Below are 17,628 nucleotides of genomic sequence, written 5' to 3' on the forward strand. Positions count from 1 at the left end.
CTCTCTGTCTCCGTCTGTCTGTCTCTCTCTCTCTTTCTCTCTCTCTCTCTCTCTCTCTCTCTCTCTCTCTCTCTCTCTCTCTCTCTCTCTCACACACACAGAGACACACACACAGACACACAGACACACAGACACACGCACACACAGAGTGACAGACAGACAGACAGACAGACAGACAGACAGACAGACAGACACGCTCACACACAGACACATTTCCTCTAATTATAAAATCATGTGAAAGTGCTTCTGGAAAAAAAATAGCTCTGCAAAAATCTATGCAGGTCCGAGAGTGCTTTAGTGCAGAGTTGGTGCCATCTGGTGGCCGATTGTTACAAGTGCAGCATACCCGCTGGGAGGACCTGCGAGGCCAAGGGCAACCCGAAAAAGAATGAAGGATTTGGAAGCTAAAAGGCAAATGGGCAATTTTATGAGCTCCTTTTCCCAGAATCTGGACCCTTGGGTCCAGGGCGGAGGAGGGCTGACACCCTTACCCTGACACTGCTCACCTAGGCAGCGGTGGCCTTCTCAGGAGGCTGGCTGCCTTTGCCTCATCCCTTGTGTCTAGTTGTTGTTGTCCCATGGTGATGTTTTCCTCCCGGTTATTAGCAGACTTTATTACCAGTGCTTGGGTATATGATTTCTTCTTTGAAAATCCAACAAGCTTTTAATTAGATACGCAACAGGAAGAGATATTAAGCTATATTAATGCATCTGAAAGCCCAGCACAGCTAAAAGGAAGATCATCTCATAGATAAAGCACTGTTGAAAATTACGGGAGCGGCTTCCAGCAAGTACCCAAATGGAGAACTCCAGGGAGGGTCAATCGTTACTTAACACTTGTGGCAAAGCGAAGCCTCTGAAAATAGCGCTGCTGCTAAATTGTGTGTGAATAACAAAAACTGGGAGTTACACGTCAGATCCTAAATCAACCTCATTTTTAAAGACCCTAATCATGTAAGGACAAATTTAATAAAAGTTAGACTCTCAAGTAATCACATCACTACAAACTTAAAAAGAAGGGTCTCTGGGATACTTTTCTTTCCAAGGAATTTCACAAACTTGCCCGTGCCTCAGATACATTTGTTGCCAGACTGAGGATAATCCCTCCCTCCCTTTCACTGTCTTTTGACATTTTTTTTTTTGACATAATTTTGTTAATTTCTGATTGAGCCTGGGCCTTGAGCTGATTTGGCTTGAAGATTTCTAACCTCCTGGATTCCCACCAGCTCCTGAGGAAATGGCTTGGGCTACCCTGTTAAAGCAGACAGACATGCTCAGTCAAGATCATCAAAGCCACACACAGCTAGTAAGAGGATCTGGCAAAACCCAGGAAAGGTCCCTGCTGACCCAAGTCCCAAGTGGTTCGTGATAAAGCAAGCGCTAGTGGATACGTGTTGAATAGCTCGTATCTTAGCTAATATTTTAGTATTTGGAGTTCTTAGATACAAATAACAAGATATCTAGGTCATAAGACCCAATTCTAACCTCAGAAGCTATGTGTCATTTCTTACGTGCCTTGTACATAAAACCTGAAGGCAAATCTTCACCCTTTTTCTTAATTCTATTGATTGATTGATTTGATGACAGGAATGCTGGCATAAGGAGACAATTTGCTGGAGATGGTTCTCTCCTTCCACCATGTGGATGCTGGGAATTGAACTCAGATCCTCAGTCTTGATGGCAGGAACCTTTCCCCACTGATCTGTCTCACTAATGCCCTTTAAACTTATTTGGGAGAAGATAATTTTATGCAGTATTTTTTAACCATTTGGCATGAGTTTGGCGTTTAAATTTTTTTCAGATTTGGGTGGGAGGCATTTCTGATTTGGAATTTCTGCTTTAAGGTTGTTGAGCCAGTATAATCATTTCTGGAGGAATACATTGTAGAAAAATATATTTCCTGACATTTGAAAGGGAGCTAAATGGAACTGAGCAAACGGAATGCCATTGGTTGGGTTCGAGGTCTCTACAACTCCATTTGGAGTCTTCTTGCCTTGGAAATAAAGAGCTCTACCATGGCATCCCACAACTGAGCAGAGAGGTGACATTTTAATGCATAAAGCAATGCTTTTCAGATCTCCCTAAACCCTCATTTCACATCCAATTCACTTTAACAGCTGAATTTTCTTACTCAAAATTTATTTCTACTCCGATTTTTTTATTACCTACAATTGAATCAATTTTTGTTTTAATTTTTTTTCAACATGCTGCTTAAAATTCTTCAAAGTCTTCCTATTCCCTACAGTACAAAAGGTTCCTCTGAAAACAAAATTAGAAAAAAAACTGAAAAAATAGTACACTCAGCTTTGTAAAACCTTGATTCTAAACATACTGTTAGAGGAATGAAGACAGTCTGGGAAGAATATTTGTAAATCAGATCTGATGAAGAATGGAACTTTATGAATGAATAAATGAATGTCACACCCTTCTACCCTCTTCCCACCTAAGCCTTTCCCCTCAGCATCCTCCCTTCACACCACCTATGCTCTACTCTTTTCCATACCTTAAGATCTCCTTTGTTGCCCACCAATGTCCTCTTTCTAGTTTTGTGGCTTCTACAGGTGCTCCAGGTTAAATACGAAAATCTAAGGATTCAAAGGTAGGATTCGCATGTGAGTAAGACTTTGCATCATTTGTCTTTCCAGGTCTGGGTTAACTCCACCTATTTACCTATTTACCTATTTCTACTTCCACCTATTTACCTATAAGTTTCTTAATTTTATTTTTCTTTATAGCTGAATAAAACTCCTTTGTGTATAGGGTGTCTAGGTACCATGTAGTTGTTACCATGAGTTGTTGGACATCTATGTTCTTCCCACAGGTTATCACCATTGCTCTTAGTTTCCTGCCAGACTTTGACTTTAAGATCCTATTGTTGAAGATGCCACACAATTTGATCACTAGAGAAATCAAGTTGGTATTGACCAGGAAGCTTCGCCCTGCTGGCCAGCTATCAAAGTACTAGAAGGTGCTATGTAGGCTGTCTGGAAGTAGTAAGCAATCAAGAGTCTTACTCACCTGTAAGCCCTGTGAACTACAATAATCACCAGTGCAGCAAATAATACCTGGGTTGCAATAGTGGTATGTTTCTATAGGGGTAACCAAAAACTTTCTGACTGGATTGAAGGCCTGCTTTATAAGAGGAGATGTTGAATAGTGTAAACCTGACTGAGAACCTATGGTTGGGGAGTTCAGCAACCTCAGGGATGCACCTACTACTGCTATTCTACTAAATGAGCACATCAAACTCCCCTCTAAATTCATATCTCTCTACCCAGAGAATGACTGCAGCTCTCAGATACTATCAGAGAAGTTTCTCTGTGCAGTGGACACTGATTAATTTAGAAACTCACAACTGAGCAAAGTATAAAGAATACGAGAGTGAGTGAGTTCTCAGCCTCAAATAGAACAGCTAGATCACATCTGCACAGGCACACTCACATGAACAGGTGCTCAGGGATCACCACAGAAGAGGGAGTAGGAAGAACCAGAGTTTGGGGGCTGACAAGAATAGAATAATGACTTTTGGACATGACGGCACTACTCATGCATTCCCAACAGCTATAGTTGCCTGCAGAGAAACTGTAGAAGGTCAAATCAATAAACATTCCAGCAAGACAAGGAGAGGGGCTCATGAGTCCCCACAGGTACATGCGATGGCTACTGGGAGAAGGAGTGTCATTTCCTTTAAGATCCCCTATATATCAAGCAAGCTCCAGTGCATGGGCCCACCTCGGGAACTTATAGGCAGCAGAGATTGGAGTTCATAGGTTACAAAAAGAAAAAGAGGACACCAAATTTGGAGAAGATTTGGAGTCAGGTGTGGATCTGGGAAGAGTCGGGGTGAGGAGTAATGTATAAATACAATTAACATACACTGTGTGATATTCTCACAGAATTAAAGTATTGTATTAAATTTAAAAAAGAAAGTGCTGTATCTGTGAGATGGTTTGTCCTCCACTCAGAAGCCAACATCACAGTATTAATAGAAGTGGTCAGGGACTTTAGAGGCCTTAGGTCATAACAGCTTCATGCTCATTGGGGGATTAATGCAAGTCCATTAAAGTATGTTAGCACCAGAGAGAAGGATATTAGAAAGCAGGCCTGGTCCTCACCTCAGACATTCTTTGCATGTATCCATTTCCTTTCCAGTTCATCTTCTAAGACTCCCACCAGACTTCAATAAATTGTCCAGTCACATCTCCTAAAGATAAGGACAAACAGCTATTTATAAACCTAGTGGCATGAAATGCTGGCAAGGACATAGCACAGCTGAAGCGCTCATGTATCACAGCTGGGTATAAAAACACAAGAAATAACTTTCTGAACAGAACTTTGTTATCACAAGTATTTAGAATAACAATTAATAAATGGGATGCCATACTGTGAAGCTTCTGTAGTGCAAAGGACACCATTGTATCAGTGTAGAAGCAGCATACAAAATGGGGGAAAGTCTTTACTAAATGTATATCTGACAGAGGGTATCTAGACTATGTAAAGAACTCAAAAAGCTAAACATCAAAAAAACTGACGTAATTTTAAATTGAGGCATGGTACCAAATGGAAAGTTCCTAAAAGATGAAACTCAAGTGACTGAGAACATTTAAAAAAAAAGGAAACGTTTTTTAATGCATAGCATCCTTGGCCATCAGGGAAATTCAAATCAAAACTGCTTTGAGATTTTATCTTATTCCATTCAGAATAACTAAAACTTAAAAACAAAAATGTCAAATGCTAAAATGGATGTGGGGTAATTCCAGGAACGCTTACTCACTGTTGGTGAGAATAAAAACTGGTGCAGTCATAACAGAAATCTGTGGAGAAGTTCCTCAAAACCCTAGAAAAGATCTACCAGATGATCCAGCTACACACTCTAGGACATATCCCAAATAATTCCATCTCTTCCTATCCTCATGGTCATTACTGCTCTGTTCATAATAGCAATGAAATGCAAATGGCCTAGATGTCCAACATCAAATAATGAAAATGTGGAACACTCACACAGTGGAACATTATTCTCTGCTAAGAAGCGGAATTACGAAATTCTCAGGTGGAAGGATGAAGCTGGAATCAGTTACTCTGAGTGAGGGAACCCAGATCCAGAAAGACAGGCATTGTGTGTCTTCTCTCATTTGTGTATGTTAGCTCTCAATCTTCAGACATGTGTGTTCCATGTGGAATACCCAAGGGGTCAGGGAATTCACAAGAGGCTGTGGTGAGGTGGCTTCAAGGAAAGGGAGATGGAATACAGAGGTAAAAGGATTAAAGAATAATGTTAACAGGAAGAATTAAATAGGATGAAAGGGCAGGGACCATGAGACAGCACTGGGAAGGGTAAACAACACAGAAGACATTTCAAAACAGTATATGAAAACCTATTACTGTGGAAACTTCCTAAAATACAGGTGAGCACATGAATTTTTTAAGGCTTCAGTGGATTTACCCTGTAATGGTAACAATGTTTCTACTAGACTAACAAAAAGGACAACGATAGGAACGGGTTACCCACTAAACTCTATTTCCTAAAGTTTCTTCCACCTCCCACACTCCACAGTGGGAACCAAATTTCCTTTGTCTGATTTTGTTTTCAGTGCGGAGGAAGGAACTGCTGTGCAGTGCGCTGCAGGAATTATCAGCGCTGTGCTCGTCACTGTAATTATGAACAACTACAGAGCTCCTGAAGCCTATCCAGGGTCCACCCCACTGTGTCTCTGACTCTCCCCAACCACACACCCTCCCCAGCCCACTAGGTCTAGCCCAGGTCCCACATGCAGTTCCTCTACCCCCTAGTCTAGCCTGGTCACTACTGCCTACACTGAAACAAGCCTCTAGGCTTCTACCAGGACCTTCCCTACCTACTACAATGCACAGACCCCCTTCTGCAGAGCATCAAAACTCTCCACCCAGCCATCTCCCTCACATTCTTCTCCAGGGTCTAGCCTGGTGAATCTCTCTGATCCTCTCCATCCATGCACCTCTTCAACCCACCATATCTAGCCCATGTCCTACATCCAGGACCCCAAACTAGTCTAGTCATCCCTGACTGTACCACAACTAATCTAGGCTTCTGCCAGGACCCACCCTGTCTATGCTACAACACATTGGCCACCTTCTAATCGACACCAAACCTTCCACTCAGTCAGATTTACCCTCACAATACAGGCTTGGAACAGGAGGCACATCCTAGACACAAGTCCAGTCCCCTCTGTTCACCTGAATTTACTTGACCAAGCCATTTGCAACCAACTTCCGTGTATATAACTCTTCTGCACTAATATTCTCTACCTGTATCAGACTTAAAACCAACAAAAGAAGTCCACATGCCTAGATTGCATCTCAAAAATGCAAACAATAGTAAAAGATGGAGCCAGTGTCTTCTTTCCAAATCCAACCAGTCTCGTAGAAATGTTTGCTGATGAGAATCTTCTAGGTGAATCCCAGAACACTGTCTTTTAAAGGGACAAGAAAAAAATATGTTTTGAAATCGTAGGATTCAGCAAAGAATTCATGGCAATTAAAGAATCCATAAGAAACAGATGAATGAAATTGAGAAAGAACTTAGGGAGAATAAATGCCAGAGTGGTATCCAAGAAACCCCAAGGGTCAGGCTGATGGAGATGAAGACAATCCAGAACTTGAGAGTGGAACCAACAAGAGGATAAGTGAGTGTAAATCTGTCTTATAGACAACTAATCAGACAAAAAATAAAGAGAGAACCATTAAAATTACCATCATATATCAAACAGACTTAATAGGTACCTACAGAATATTCTATCCAAACACCAAAAACCACACATTCTACTCAGCAGTACACACAAGCTTTTTTTTAATATGGACCACATTATGAAACATAAAACAAATATTTACACAATCATTAAGACTGGAAGAATTTCTTGTATCCTATTTGACCAAAATGTAGTAAACCTTAAAATTGATAGCAGACAAATTTCTATAAATACACAAGCTCCTGGGAATTAGACAGCTCATGACTGAATGATGGGTACATCAAAGAAATCAAGAAAAAAATGAAAGTTTTCCTGAAACTAAATGAAAATGGCACAGTGCAACAAAGTCTCTGGATGTATTGAGAGCCTTCCTGTGAGGGAAATGCACACTCTAAGTGAAATAGCACAGATAAATGACTCAGTGATGGAACTCAAAAGCCTGGAAAGCCAATATCAAACTGTATCCAAATCTATCCAACAGCAAGAAGGAGTAAAAATCAATAAAGTAAAAGAAAAATTACAAAGAATTAATGCATTGAAAAATTGGTTCTTTGAAGAGATAAAATTTACAGACTTTGGCCTAGCTACCCAAAAGAAAGAGAGCAATGATCCAAACTAAGAAAGTCAGAAATGCAGATGGTGGTGGCGCATGCCTTTAATCCCAGCACTTGGGAGGCAGAGGCAGGCAGATTTCTGAGTTCGAGGCCAGCCTGGTCTACAGAGTGAGTTCCAGGACAGCCAGGACTACACAGAGAAACCCTGTCTCGAAAAAAAAAAAGTCAGAAATGAACAGAAAAACACCATAAGACATTAAAGAAATTCAGAATATTATAAGGGGATACTTTAAAAATCTCTACTCCATTAATCTGGAAAACCCAAAAGAAGTGGATGAATTTCTAAGTCCAGAAAAACCACCAAACTTAAATCAAGAAGTAAAAAACCTAAGCAAATGCATGAGAAATGAGGAGATTAAAAATAATAATTAAATATAAATGTCCAACTAAGAAAATCCCAGGGCTGGTTGGATTCACAGCAGAATTCTGCCGGACTTTCAAAGAGTATTCTACAACCATTTGTCCTAAACTATTCATAAATAAAATTAAAAACAGAGACAGCACTCCTGAACTCCCTCCATGAAGCCAACATCATTCTAATATCAAAACCATAATAGTAACAACAACAAAAGCCTACAGGCCAGGGTCACTGATAAACATAGACTCAAAATTTCTCAATACAAACTTAAAGACAAAAAAAATCACATTACCATCTCAATCGATGCAGAAAAAGTCTTCGACAAAATCCAAAATGTCTTCATGGAAAAGACCAAAAAAAAAAAAAAAAAAAAAAACATAGAACTAGAGAGAGCATACCTTAACATAACAAAAGCTATACATGAGAAATGCACAGTCTACATGGAGAAAAGCTGGAAGCAATACCTCTGAAGACAGGAATCAGTGATGTCTCCTATCTGCAATTCTTTTCAGTATTGTGCTCCGGATACTAGCTGGAGCAATAAGGCAAGAGAAGGAGAGGAAATAAGAGGAACAAGATACCATAAATTCCACTAGGAAATTTCTGGAAATAATGAACAAATTCAACCATATAACAGAATACAAAATCAATTAGCATACATTAACAGTTTTTCTACATGCTAACAAGCCTACAGAAAAAGAGCTCTTGAGCCCTCTCCCACCCGCAATAGTGTCAAAGAACATAAAATGTCTAGGAATGAATGTAACCAAGGGAGTGAAGGACCTCTGTAATGAAAACTTTAAACCTTTGAAAGAAGAGAAAGACACTAGAAAATGGAAACCCAGTCCATGCTCGTGGCTTGATAGGATTAACATTATGGAGATGACCATTCTACAGAAGTCTATTTACAGATTCAATGTAACACCAATCAAAATCACCATCCCATTCATCACAGAAATAGAAAAAAAATATCCTAAAATTCACATGGAACCAACAGAAGATCTCACTTAGCCAAGACAATCTCGAACAAAAATGTCCATGGTTGGAGGGATTACCACTACAGATCTTCAGATACATGACAGAACCAGGATAATAAAAACAACATAGAGTTGGGCAGTGGTGGCACACGCCTTTAATCCCGGCACTTGGGAGGCAGAGGCAGGTGGATTTCTGAGTTCGTGGCCAGCCTGGTCTACAGAATGAGTTCCAGGACAGGCAGGGCTACACAGAGAAACCCTGTCTCAAAAAAAAAAAAAAAAAAAAAAAAAAAAAAAAAAAAAAAAAAAAAAAAAAAAAAAAACCATAGAACCAGCACAAAAACAGATGTGTAGCCCAACAGAACAAAATTGAAGACCTAAACATGAGCGTGTGTAACTTCAGTCACTTAATACTTGATAAAGAGAATTTTCAAAAGAAGAAGAAATGGCTAAGAAATCTCTCAAAAAAATTTCATCACTCCTAGCAATTAGAAGAAAAAAATGAAGTTAAAACAACTTTGGAAAAGATCAACAAGACAACTGACAACAAATGCTATCGAGCCCGTTGGGGAAGGGAGTCTGCATTCACTGTTAGTAGAATTGCAAACTGATGCAGCCACTATGAAAACCACTGTAGAGAATTATCTAAAAGCTAAGAGTCATTCCATCATAGGACCCATCTATACCATCCCTTAGCATATGCCTGAAGGACCCAACATCCTCCTCCACAGACACTCGTGCACCTATGTTCATTGCTGCTCTATTCACAGTAGCTAGGAGATGTTAGCCTACATGTACTTCACTGCCGAATGAACAATGAAAACATGGTGTAGATACACTGTAGAATACGGTAAAGAAAATGAAATGATGGACTTTAAGGGTAGATGGATGGAACTAGAAATAATCATGAGATAACCTAGATCCAGAGAGACAAATGTCATACATTCTCTCCCACCGGAGGCTCCTTGCTCCAGATCTTCAGATTTGAACATATATCCTGGAGTAACTGCAGAATCCAGGGAAATAAAAAAAATAGGGGTATGAAGGTGACCAATAGAAAGAGGAATAGTGGGGTACAGGTGATCTGATCAGGGAAATAGGAAAGGGGAGACTAACTGGGGAGGAGGGATGGAGATGAATATAAGATGAGGAAGAATAACAGAAAGTCATAGGAATGTTATTGTCAACTTGACTACATCTGTAATTCACTAAAACACTTGGGAGGAATTTTTCTTAATTAAATCATTTGAAGTGGGAAGACCCACCTTTAATATAGATCTTTCAAGGTAGGAAAACTCACCTTTAATGTGGGCCATATCTTTTGCTGGCAGCCTACATAAAGGACATGGAAGAAGAAAGCCTTTGCTCTTTCCGTACTTGCCCTTACTCTCACTGGCAAGTCCTTCCTGGTATTAGAGCCTATGTCTTTGAGATTCTGGTGTATACTGAAAACTAGCTAAGATATCCAGCCTTATGGAATGAACAACTATTAGATTCTAGGACTTCCCATTGGTAGATAGCCATTCTTGGAATAGCTGGGCCACAGCCTGCAAGCAACTCTAATAAACTCTCTCTAGATAGATAGATAGATAGATAGATAGATAGATAGATAGATAGATAGATAGATAGATAGATAGATAGATAGATGCATGGATGGATGGATAGATAGATAGATAGATAGATAGATAGATAGATAGATAGATAGACATATATAGACACACACACACATTGAAAGCCCACTCTTAATGACACAATGCCAGCAATGCCACACCTCACAATTATTCTCAAAAAATCCCACCAACCAAGGACCAAGTATTTGAATATATAAACCTATTGGTTTCATCTCTTTCAAAACCCCACAGTACTCTGACCCAGACCTACACTCTGACCTGAGGAACATGTTGGGCAGTGGACCACAGCTGAAAAAAAAAAAATAGGAGGCTTTGGATGGGGAACTGACCTGAGTTTAGCCATTGAAGGTCACAGGGACCAAAGTACAAGTAAAAGAGTCTCTTGATGCCATGAAATCCTGTGTGGAGGATCTTCTTGTGCCTGTAGGCATGAGAGAAATGAAACACACCCAACTTGGAAAGCATGGGGACCGGAAAGAGGATCCTTTGCTCAAGACTGTAGACATAGAAAGACACACAGGATCAGGCTGATCTGTTGTTCTAGAACATCAGCCTAGACAATGGAGCTGACCTGAAGAACAAATTTACCCTGGGGCTCTCCTACAGACTTGAATCACCTGCCCACGGGGACAAGGATTATACTGACTAGGGGAGGGATTGATGCTTCTTTGGTCTTGCAGACCAGACTTGGAACACCTTCTTGCTTGAGAATTTTGTACGTGGCCCCAGGTTTAAAAGCATTCAGACACTATGGAATTCAGCATGGCAGTTCATCAAAACAATGGAAATCAGTTGTCCTCAAGATCCAGCTATCTAATCTTGAGTGTATACCCAAAGGAGGTGCCATGCTACCACAGAGACGCTTGCTCAACCATGTTCATTGCTGCTCTGTCCATCATCACCAGAGATTGAGAACAACCTAGATGTCCATCGATAGACACATAGATAAGGAAAATGTGGTACAACACAATGAAATACGACTCAGGTTAAAAAAGTAAAATCATGAAGCTCACAGGTAACTTGATACAACTAGAAAAATCTCAGTGAGTGAGGTAACTCAGACACAGAAAGACAAATATGGACTGCGGATGTTAGCTGTTAAGTCAATGATCATCGATAAGCAAGCTACAATCCGTAGAACCACAGACATTAGGTATAGAGTAAGGGACTGGTGTGATAGAATGAATTTCTCCAAGAAATAAAATAGACAGATTTATAGATGAACATGGTGGGGGAACTGAAATAGAAGTATTAAACAGAGAGAAGTGAAGGGGAGCAGGGAGGGACAGATTAAAGCTGGTGCCATTGGGGAGTCTAACGGAAACCTAATACAGTAGAACTTTCCTATAGTATATACGTATACAAAGGTGATCTAAATAAAATCAGCAAATACCAGGAGAGACAAAGCCCCAACTGGACATCCCTCCTCACCAAATGAAGCTTCCAATATCAGGAATGCATTATATCCAATCCAATTGTTGGACAAAGGGGTCCCATGGAAACCCCCAAACAACCCAGACTATCGCCAAGGCTATTGGTTATTCTTCACAAACCGATGATAAGGCCCTATTACTGAAGACAATGTCTACACAACTCATTGGACATCAAGAAGTCGAGCTGGTGCCGACCTGGCCTTCACCCCTACAGACTAGTAGTATTCATGGTACTCGAAGGTTCTTCTGCATGCTGCCAAAGGAGAAAGGTAAACACCAGCCCAGCTACAAAACTTTCAGTCTACAAATGTGATCTGCTTGCAAGATGTGCTGGTACAGGTGCAACAGTGGCACAAAGCTCGTGGGCGTAACCAACTAATATATGATTTGAGATAAGACCCACTCCATGAGATAAGAGTCCACACCCAAAACTACTTGAGTGACCAAGATCCTGAGACTAGATAGCCCATTGACCTAGGGGAAAGACAAATACTGTTCTACTGAGAAAACAACAATAGAATGACTTCCTTGTGACATTCTGTTATACTCAGGTTTTGCTCAGCCATCATCTGAGAAGCTTCCTACTGCATCAGCTAGGAACAAATACAGAAACCCACCGCCAGACAAAAATGCAGAGAGTGAGAGACCTGGGAACATTCAGCCCTAAAAGGAATGTCTGTATCCAACAAATCCTTTCCTTTGGGGCTCAGGGAACTCTGAAAGAGAAAACGCAGAAAGAGTGTAAGAGCCAGAGGAGATGGAAGATACCAAAGAATCAAGACTTTCCTGACACAGCGGGACCGATGTAGACATGAATTCGCAGAGTCTAAAGCAGCAGGCACAGGGCCTGCACGGGTCTGCACCAGATGGGGTCCTAGAGCTGAAAGAAGCAGACATGCGTCCCTATCCCTAACCCAGAAGCTGTCTCCAATCAATATAATTAACAACCACTGGCAAATTAAGTTTATGACTGGAAAACAAACTACTCTTAAGGGTAGGCTGCCAGCCCAGCAGTAGATGCCAACAGAGAAGGCCAACGAAGGCCAAGGTATCATTGGAGGATCCTTGGCTCACAGTCTGTGTCGAGACTTCTTAATCTTTTATTTTTAGTTTTTATTTTTATTTTCTCTCTTTTTAATCCTACATGTCCTTTGTGTGTACATTATGACTTGGAGGCTCTTTGTCTCGTTATGTTAAGTCAGGTAATGTTTGTTTTCTACTTTGCCAGTCCTTTGCGTGTATGTTCCGGCTTCTGGTCTTGTGTTTTTATGGGACTGCTTAGTGTGCGAACATGTGTGTGTCTCCGTGTCTTGTGCTTTTTCTTTGGTTCTTGTTCTTGCTTGGCTGCTTAGTCACACTTTGATTTGTTTGTTTTCTTATTTATCTTATTTTATTTTCTTATTACTCCTTAGATGTCTATTTGTTTTCTAATGAGAGAGAGAGAAAAGTTGAGAATCTGGCATTCCCAGTAGCATCTGCTGAGTGTGCTTCTCTGCATACCTAATTTTCTCAGGCTGCTGCCCTCCCTGACCCACTCCCAGTATTCTCATGTCCACAGGGAACTAATTCCTGCCTTGCCAAGTATCATGGTTGCACAAGTTTGTTGTACAAAATGGTGTACATAGTCTACGTGTCTCCTCCCAGATGGCTCAAATCATGTCTAGACCATTACAATACTCAGCCCAACGTGGGTGTTATGCAAATGACCGCTGAGTTTCGCTTTTCCCAGAATGTTTTCCATTCGAGGTTTTCTGTGTTCACAGATAAGGAGCCCACAGGGACAGCCGAACTCATTAACCTCCCTACAGACAGTAAGCTCCCTTCTCTCACTTCTCTCTTCTCCAAAGCCTCAATATGAAGACAAAAAGCAAAACCCTCCATGAAAATCTGAGGCATGACCAGATGGATGCGGATGTTCACGCTTACAATTAAGTGTGAAAGTCCTTAGACACAAATCCACGTCCTAAAGGACACCAAAGACACGTTTGTATGCTCTTTGTGTGTAGTGTCCAGAAATAACTTTTCTGTGTGATCATACAGAAATACAAATGTGTGTACGGGCGGAAGTCCAGAGAGAAAAGCACTGCAGGATGCACTGTGGGTCACATTCTTCCTACGGGATATTCTGGATGTAAGTGTCTCCTCCCAGTGTTAATGATAGTAAATATTTAAGCTTATTCTTTCTCTCATTATCTCATTACCAGTCACTGTGTGGAAATGAACCAGTTCCCTGGGACCGGAAGCACAGCGTTACACCGGTCATCAAACAAAATGGCCACCAGAGGGCAGTGCAGACCTATGAGTTGATTCCCACACCCCCACACCCCCTCCACCGCCCCGAATCCACACCCCCTTCTGCCAGGAAGAACTCTAGATAAGGGAAACTGCTGAAAGAGGAAACGATTCCCAGTCCTTGCTTGTATTCTCAAGGCTTCTGCCTCTCTTGCTAGCCCCTTGAGTTAAAACCTGTGCTCACGTCATTGTTTTAGGCCTCCCTCTGCTCCTGATGCAAAGGTATAATCAAATGACAGAACAGGCTCTTCCCTCCACCTTGACACCTGCAAAGCCCACAAGGCTGACCTCTAACCCCAGCCGCCCATGAGCGCTGCCTGATGGCCATGGAGCAAGCGGTCTGAGGGTTCATGTCCCTGGGCCACTCTGTGAGACTTGGGTCTCATGCAGACATCTCCCTAGATTTGAGTGAGAGGTTCCCAGCAGGGATGGGCCCCATCTGGTCCTTGGGCACCCACTCAAAGTCGAAAAGGGGAAGCCTGGATCTGCCCACTCCTTCCCAGAGGATTGCAGAATCCAGGGTCTTCCCAAAGAAATTTCCCAGTTTCTACCTTCCCTGGGCTGAGTCCATCCAATCTGGAGGCAAGGGCCTCCATCCCTCAAACCAGTACATTCTTCTCCATTGACCACTTCAATGAAAGAAGCCCTGTGGTCCTGAGCATGTGTGGTCCGTCTCTACCAACCCAACCCAAAGAGCCACTTCCCAGCCAGCACCTTACATAGCCACTTACAGGAGATTTCCAGATGGCAGCCCTGGGGCAGCCACATAAGCTTTTTCTGGGGAGCCTACTCTTGTTCCTACATGCAAAATGGCTTGCTTATCCAGCCTGGGCAAGGAGTGGCTTATAGCAAAGTCACTCAACTCCTAAACAATGAATACCCTGTATCCCAGTCATCATGAGCCTTTAACAGCACTTGACCCACGCAGCCAAACTTCAGTCTTGGGGTCCTCCTTGGCTCCGCTGTCACTGCACCTCCCTCCTCTGTTGATGTGCTTGAGTCTCATCATCTGTCTCTGGTCAGATCCTTGGTGATTTCCCCTATGTCCCAGAAAGGTCCCCAGCCTGCTGTCTCGGGATCCTCTCCACAGTGAGGATGGGACATTGCGCCTCTTGATGATGAGACATTCATCAAGAGTCGCACATGGGGATACTAGAGCGTCTGAAGATAAGAAAACCCTGAGACCCAAAGCTGTGTGGGATGGTTAATTGGAGGGTCCTGTTTTCATCAGTATAGAGGCCAATCAAAAACAAACAAACAAAAACTCCATTTTAACTAACTTTAGGACTAAATTATACTTCAATTAACTATAACAATGTCATGAAAACTGTTCAATAAAGAATACACAGAAATGTTATCAGTGTACTTTTGATTGTTGTCATACAAAAGGAAAAAAACATCATTTTTCCTATTTTGTGTCAAATAGGAAGCCCTGAATAATAAGAGTTTCAGACCCCATAGAACCTCTATCTGCCACATTCACAACAGACAACATGCAGGAATTCTCCAGAAAGCACAGCATCATGGAGCTGTCTGTGGTGCTGGACAAAAAGCTCATGGAACTCCTGCACAGACAAGCGCCCATGTTATGCCTAGAGGTTAGGAACAGGTTAGCAACCAAGGTCATGGTTGTCTCCATCAAAATTGGCCTGTAAGCCTTTCCATAGGACATTTTCTTGATTGATAATTATTGATATACTGGAGGGCCCCGCCCACTGGAACAGTACCACTCCAGTTGTGTGGTCCTAAGTTGTAGAAGAAGGTAAACTGAACAAGCCACGAGGAGCAAAGAAAGAAAGAAAGAAAGAAAGAAAGAAAGAAAGAAAGAAAGAAAGAAGAGAGAGAGAGAGAGAGACTTCAGTATACTATCTTGAGAGGCATAACTTATCTGTAGGAATTAACGATGGTTTGTGGTTTCGTTGGCTGACCTGGTACTTGGGCTACTCATAAAGACAAGTTATGGCTGAAGGGGAGGAGAGGCAGGAACTCAAGCCAGGAACCTTGAAGGCAGGAACTGAAGCAGACACCACGAAGGAACACTGTCTCCTGGCTGCCCTGGAACTCACTCTGTAGACCAGGCTGGCCTCGAACTCAGAAATCTGCCTGCTTCTGCCTCCCAAGTGCTGGGATTAAAGGTGTGCGCCATCACTGCCCCACTATACTGAAGTCTTGACTCTGAGTGTCTATTGATGGAACCAGATTGGAAATAAGCCTCTCAGGATGAAATGAGTTGAAGTCATAGGGGATTGTGGTGAACCCTGAATCAAATCAGACTTGTGTCTTTACAATAAAGTACAGCAAGGACAGAGACACAGATGCAGAGAAAGCCATGTTGATGATGGAGGAAGGTCCGAGTGTTGTATCTACAAGCCAAGAAATGCTAAAAGAAAATCACCAGCAAGAGATGGGACTCAGGGAATGAGGACAAACATTCTCCCCAGAGCCTTCAGGCAGAGCACAGCCCCAACAGCACAGCCCCAACAGCACTTTGGCTTAATGTCTAGACTCAAGAATTGTGAAAGAACAGATGTCAGATGTCAGATGTATAACATCCCCTCCCCCAGGCCTGTAGTAATTTATCATGCTATCTGTGGGAAGGCTCTGCACATAATGAGTGAGCCTTATTCTAAACACCAGAGCACTCAAGTGTGGTGGTCTTTCACCTGGGATGCTCTTGCAATTGGGAGATCCTGATAATGTTTGCAAGGCTCAGGGAATTATAATTCTCAAATTCCTCCATCTCCAGCTCTCTGGCTACCCACTCTAAAATAGCTACCCAGCCCCAGGGCTGTTGTCTCTTTTAACTGCTTCATTTTCTTCATGACACCAACTTCCACCAAAACTCCTATTCTGTTTCTTTCCTGATTGCTGACTCAGCAGAACATGACTCGGTAGCCCAGCCCATAGGCCATTCAGAGTAGTCCAGTGAGGAATGAATGCTCAACAAGTAGCTTCTGGATAAACAGATGAAAGCCACAGGTCTGGTCACTGCTGTACCTAGTCTTCCTCCTAATGGAAACCTGGGAATAAATGCACAAATGAAGAAAAATGACCTTTAAGATGATGTCTAAAAGACAAAGTTTGCTTCTGGGCAAAGTCCTCTGCTAATAACTGCTTCTCTAACCTAGAATGGGAGTAAGGAAGTGTGACTGGTACCCAGGTCCCCACAGGGAATTTCTAATCTTGCATCCTTAGCTGAATAGGGGCTGAGTTCTCATCCGTGCACTGTACTGTGCTGTCCACTAGAGGGCAACCTAACAAAGGCAGAGGCTGAGAAGCATTTAGCTTGAGTCTATTTGAGGTGACAACTATGAATTCATGTCAATTATGAGGTTCGTTCGTATCACCAAAAGAACTATCTCTTAAGATCACCCTAATTGAAAAGTTAATTAACTGATGAGTTCATTGATTGATTAAAAAGTTTAAAGCTGGAAGTTTAAAAGATGTAGTGAGTACAGGAAAACATACAGCACAGAACACTCACAAATACAGATACACGAAGGAGCTCGAAGAATGAAGGAAACCCAGAACGCTGAAGCATGTGTGCATCCCTTGGTGTGAGCCAGGTTACAGAAGGTAGGAGCAGTCAGTGCTAACT

The sequence above is a fragment of the Arvicanthis niloticus genome, chromosome 15 (assembly GCF_011762505.2).
Source record: "Arvicanthis niloticus isolate mArvNil1 chromosome 15, mArvNil1.pat.X, whole genome shotgun sequence".
Lineage (NCBI taxonomy): Eukaryota > Metazoa > Chordata > Mammalia > Rodentia > Muridae > Arvicanthis > Arvicanthis niloticus.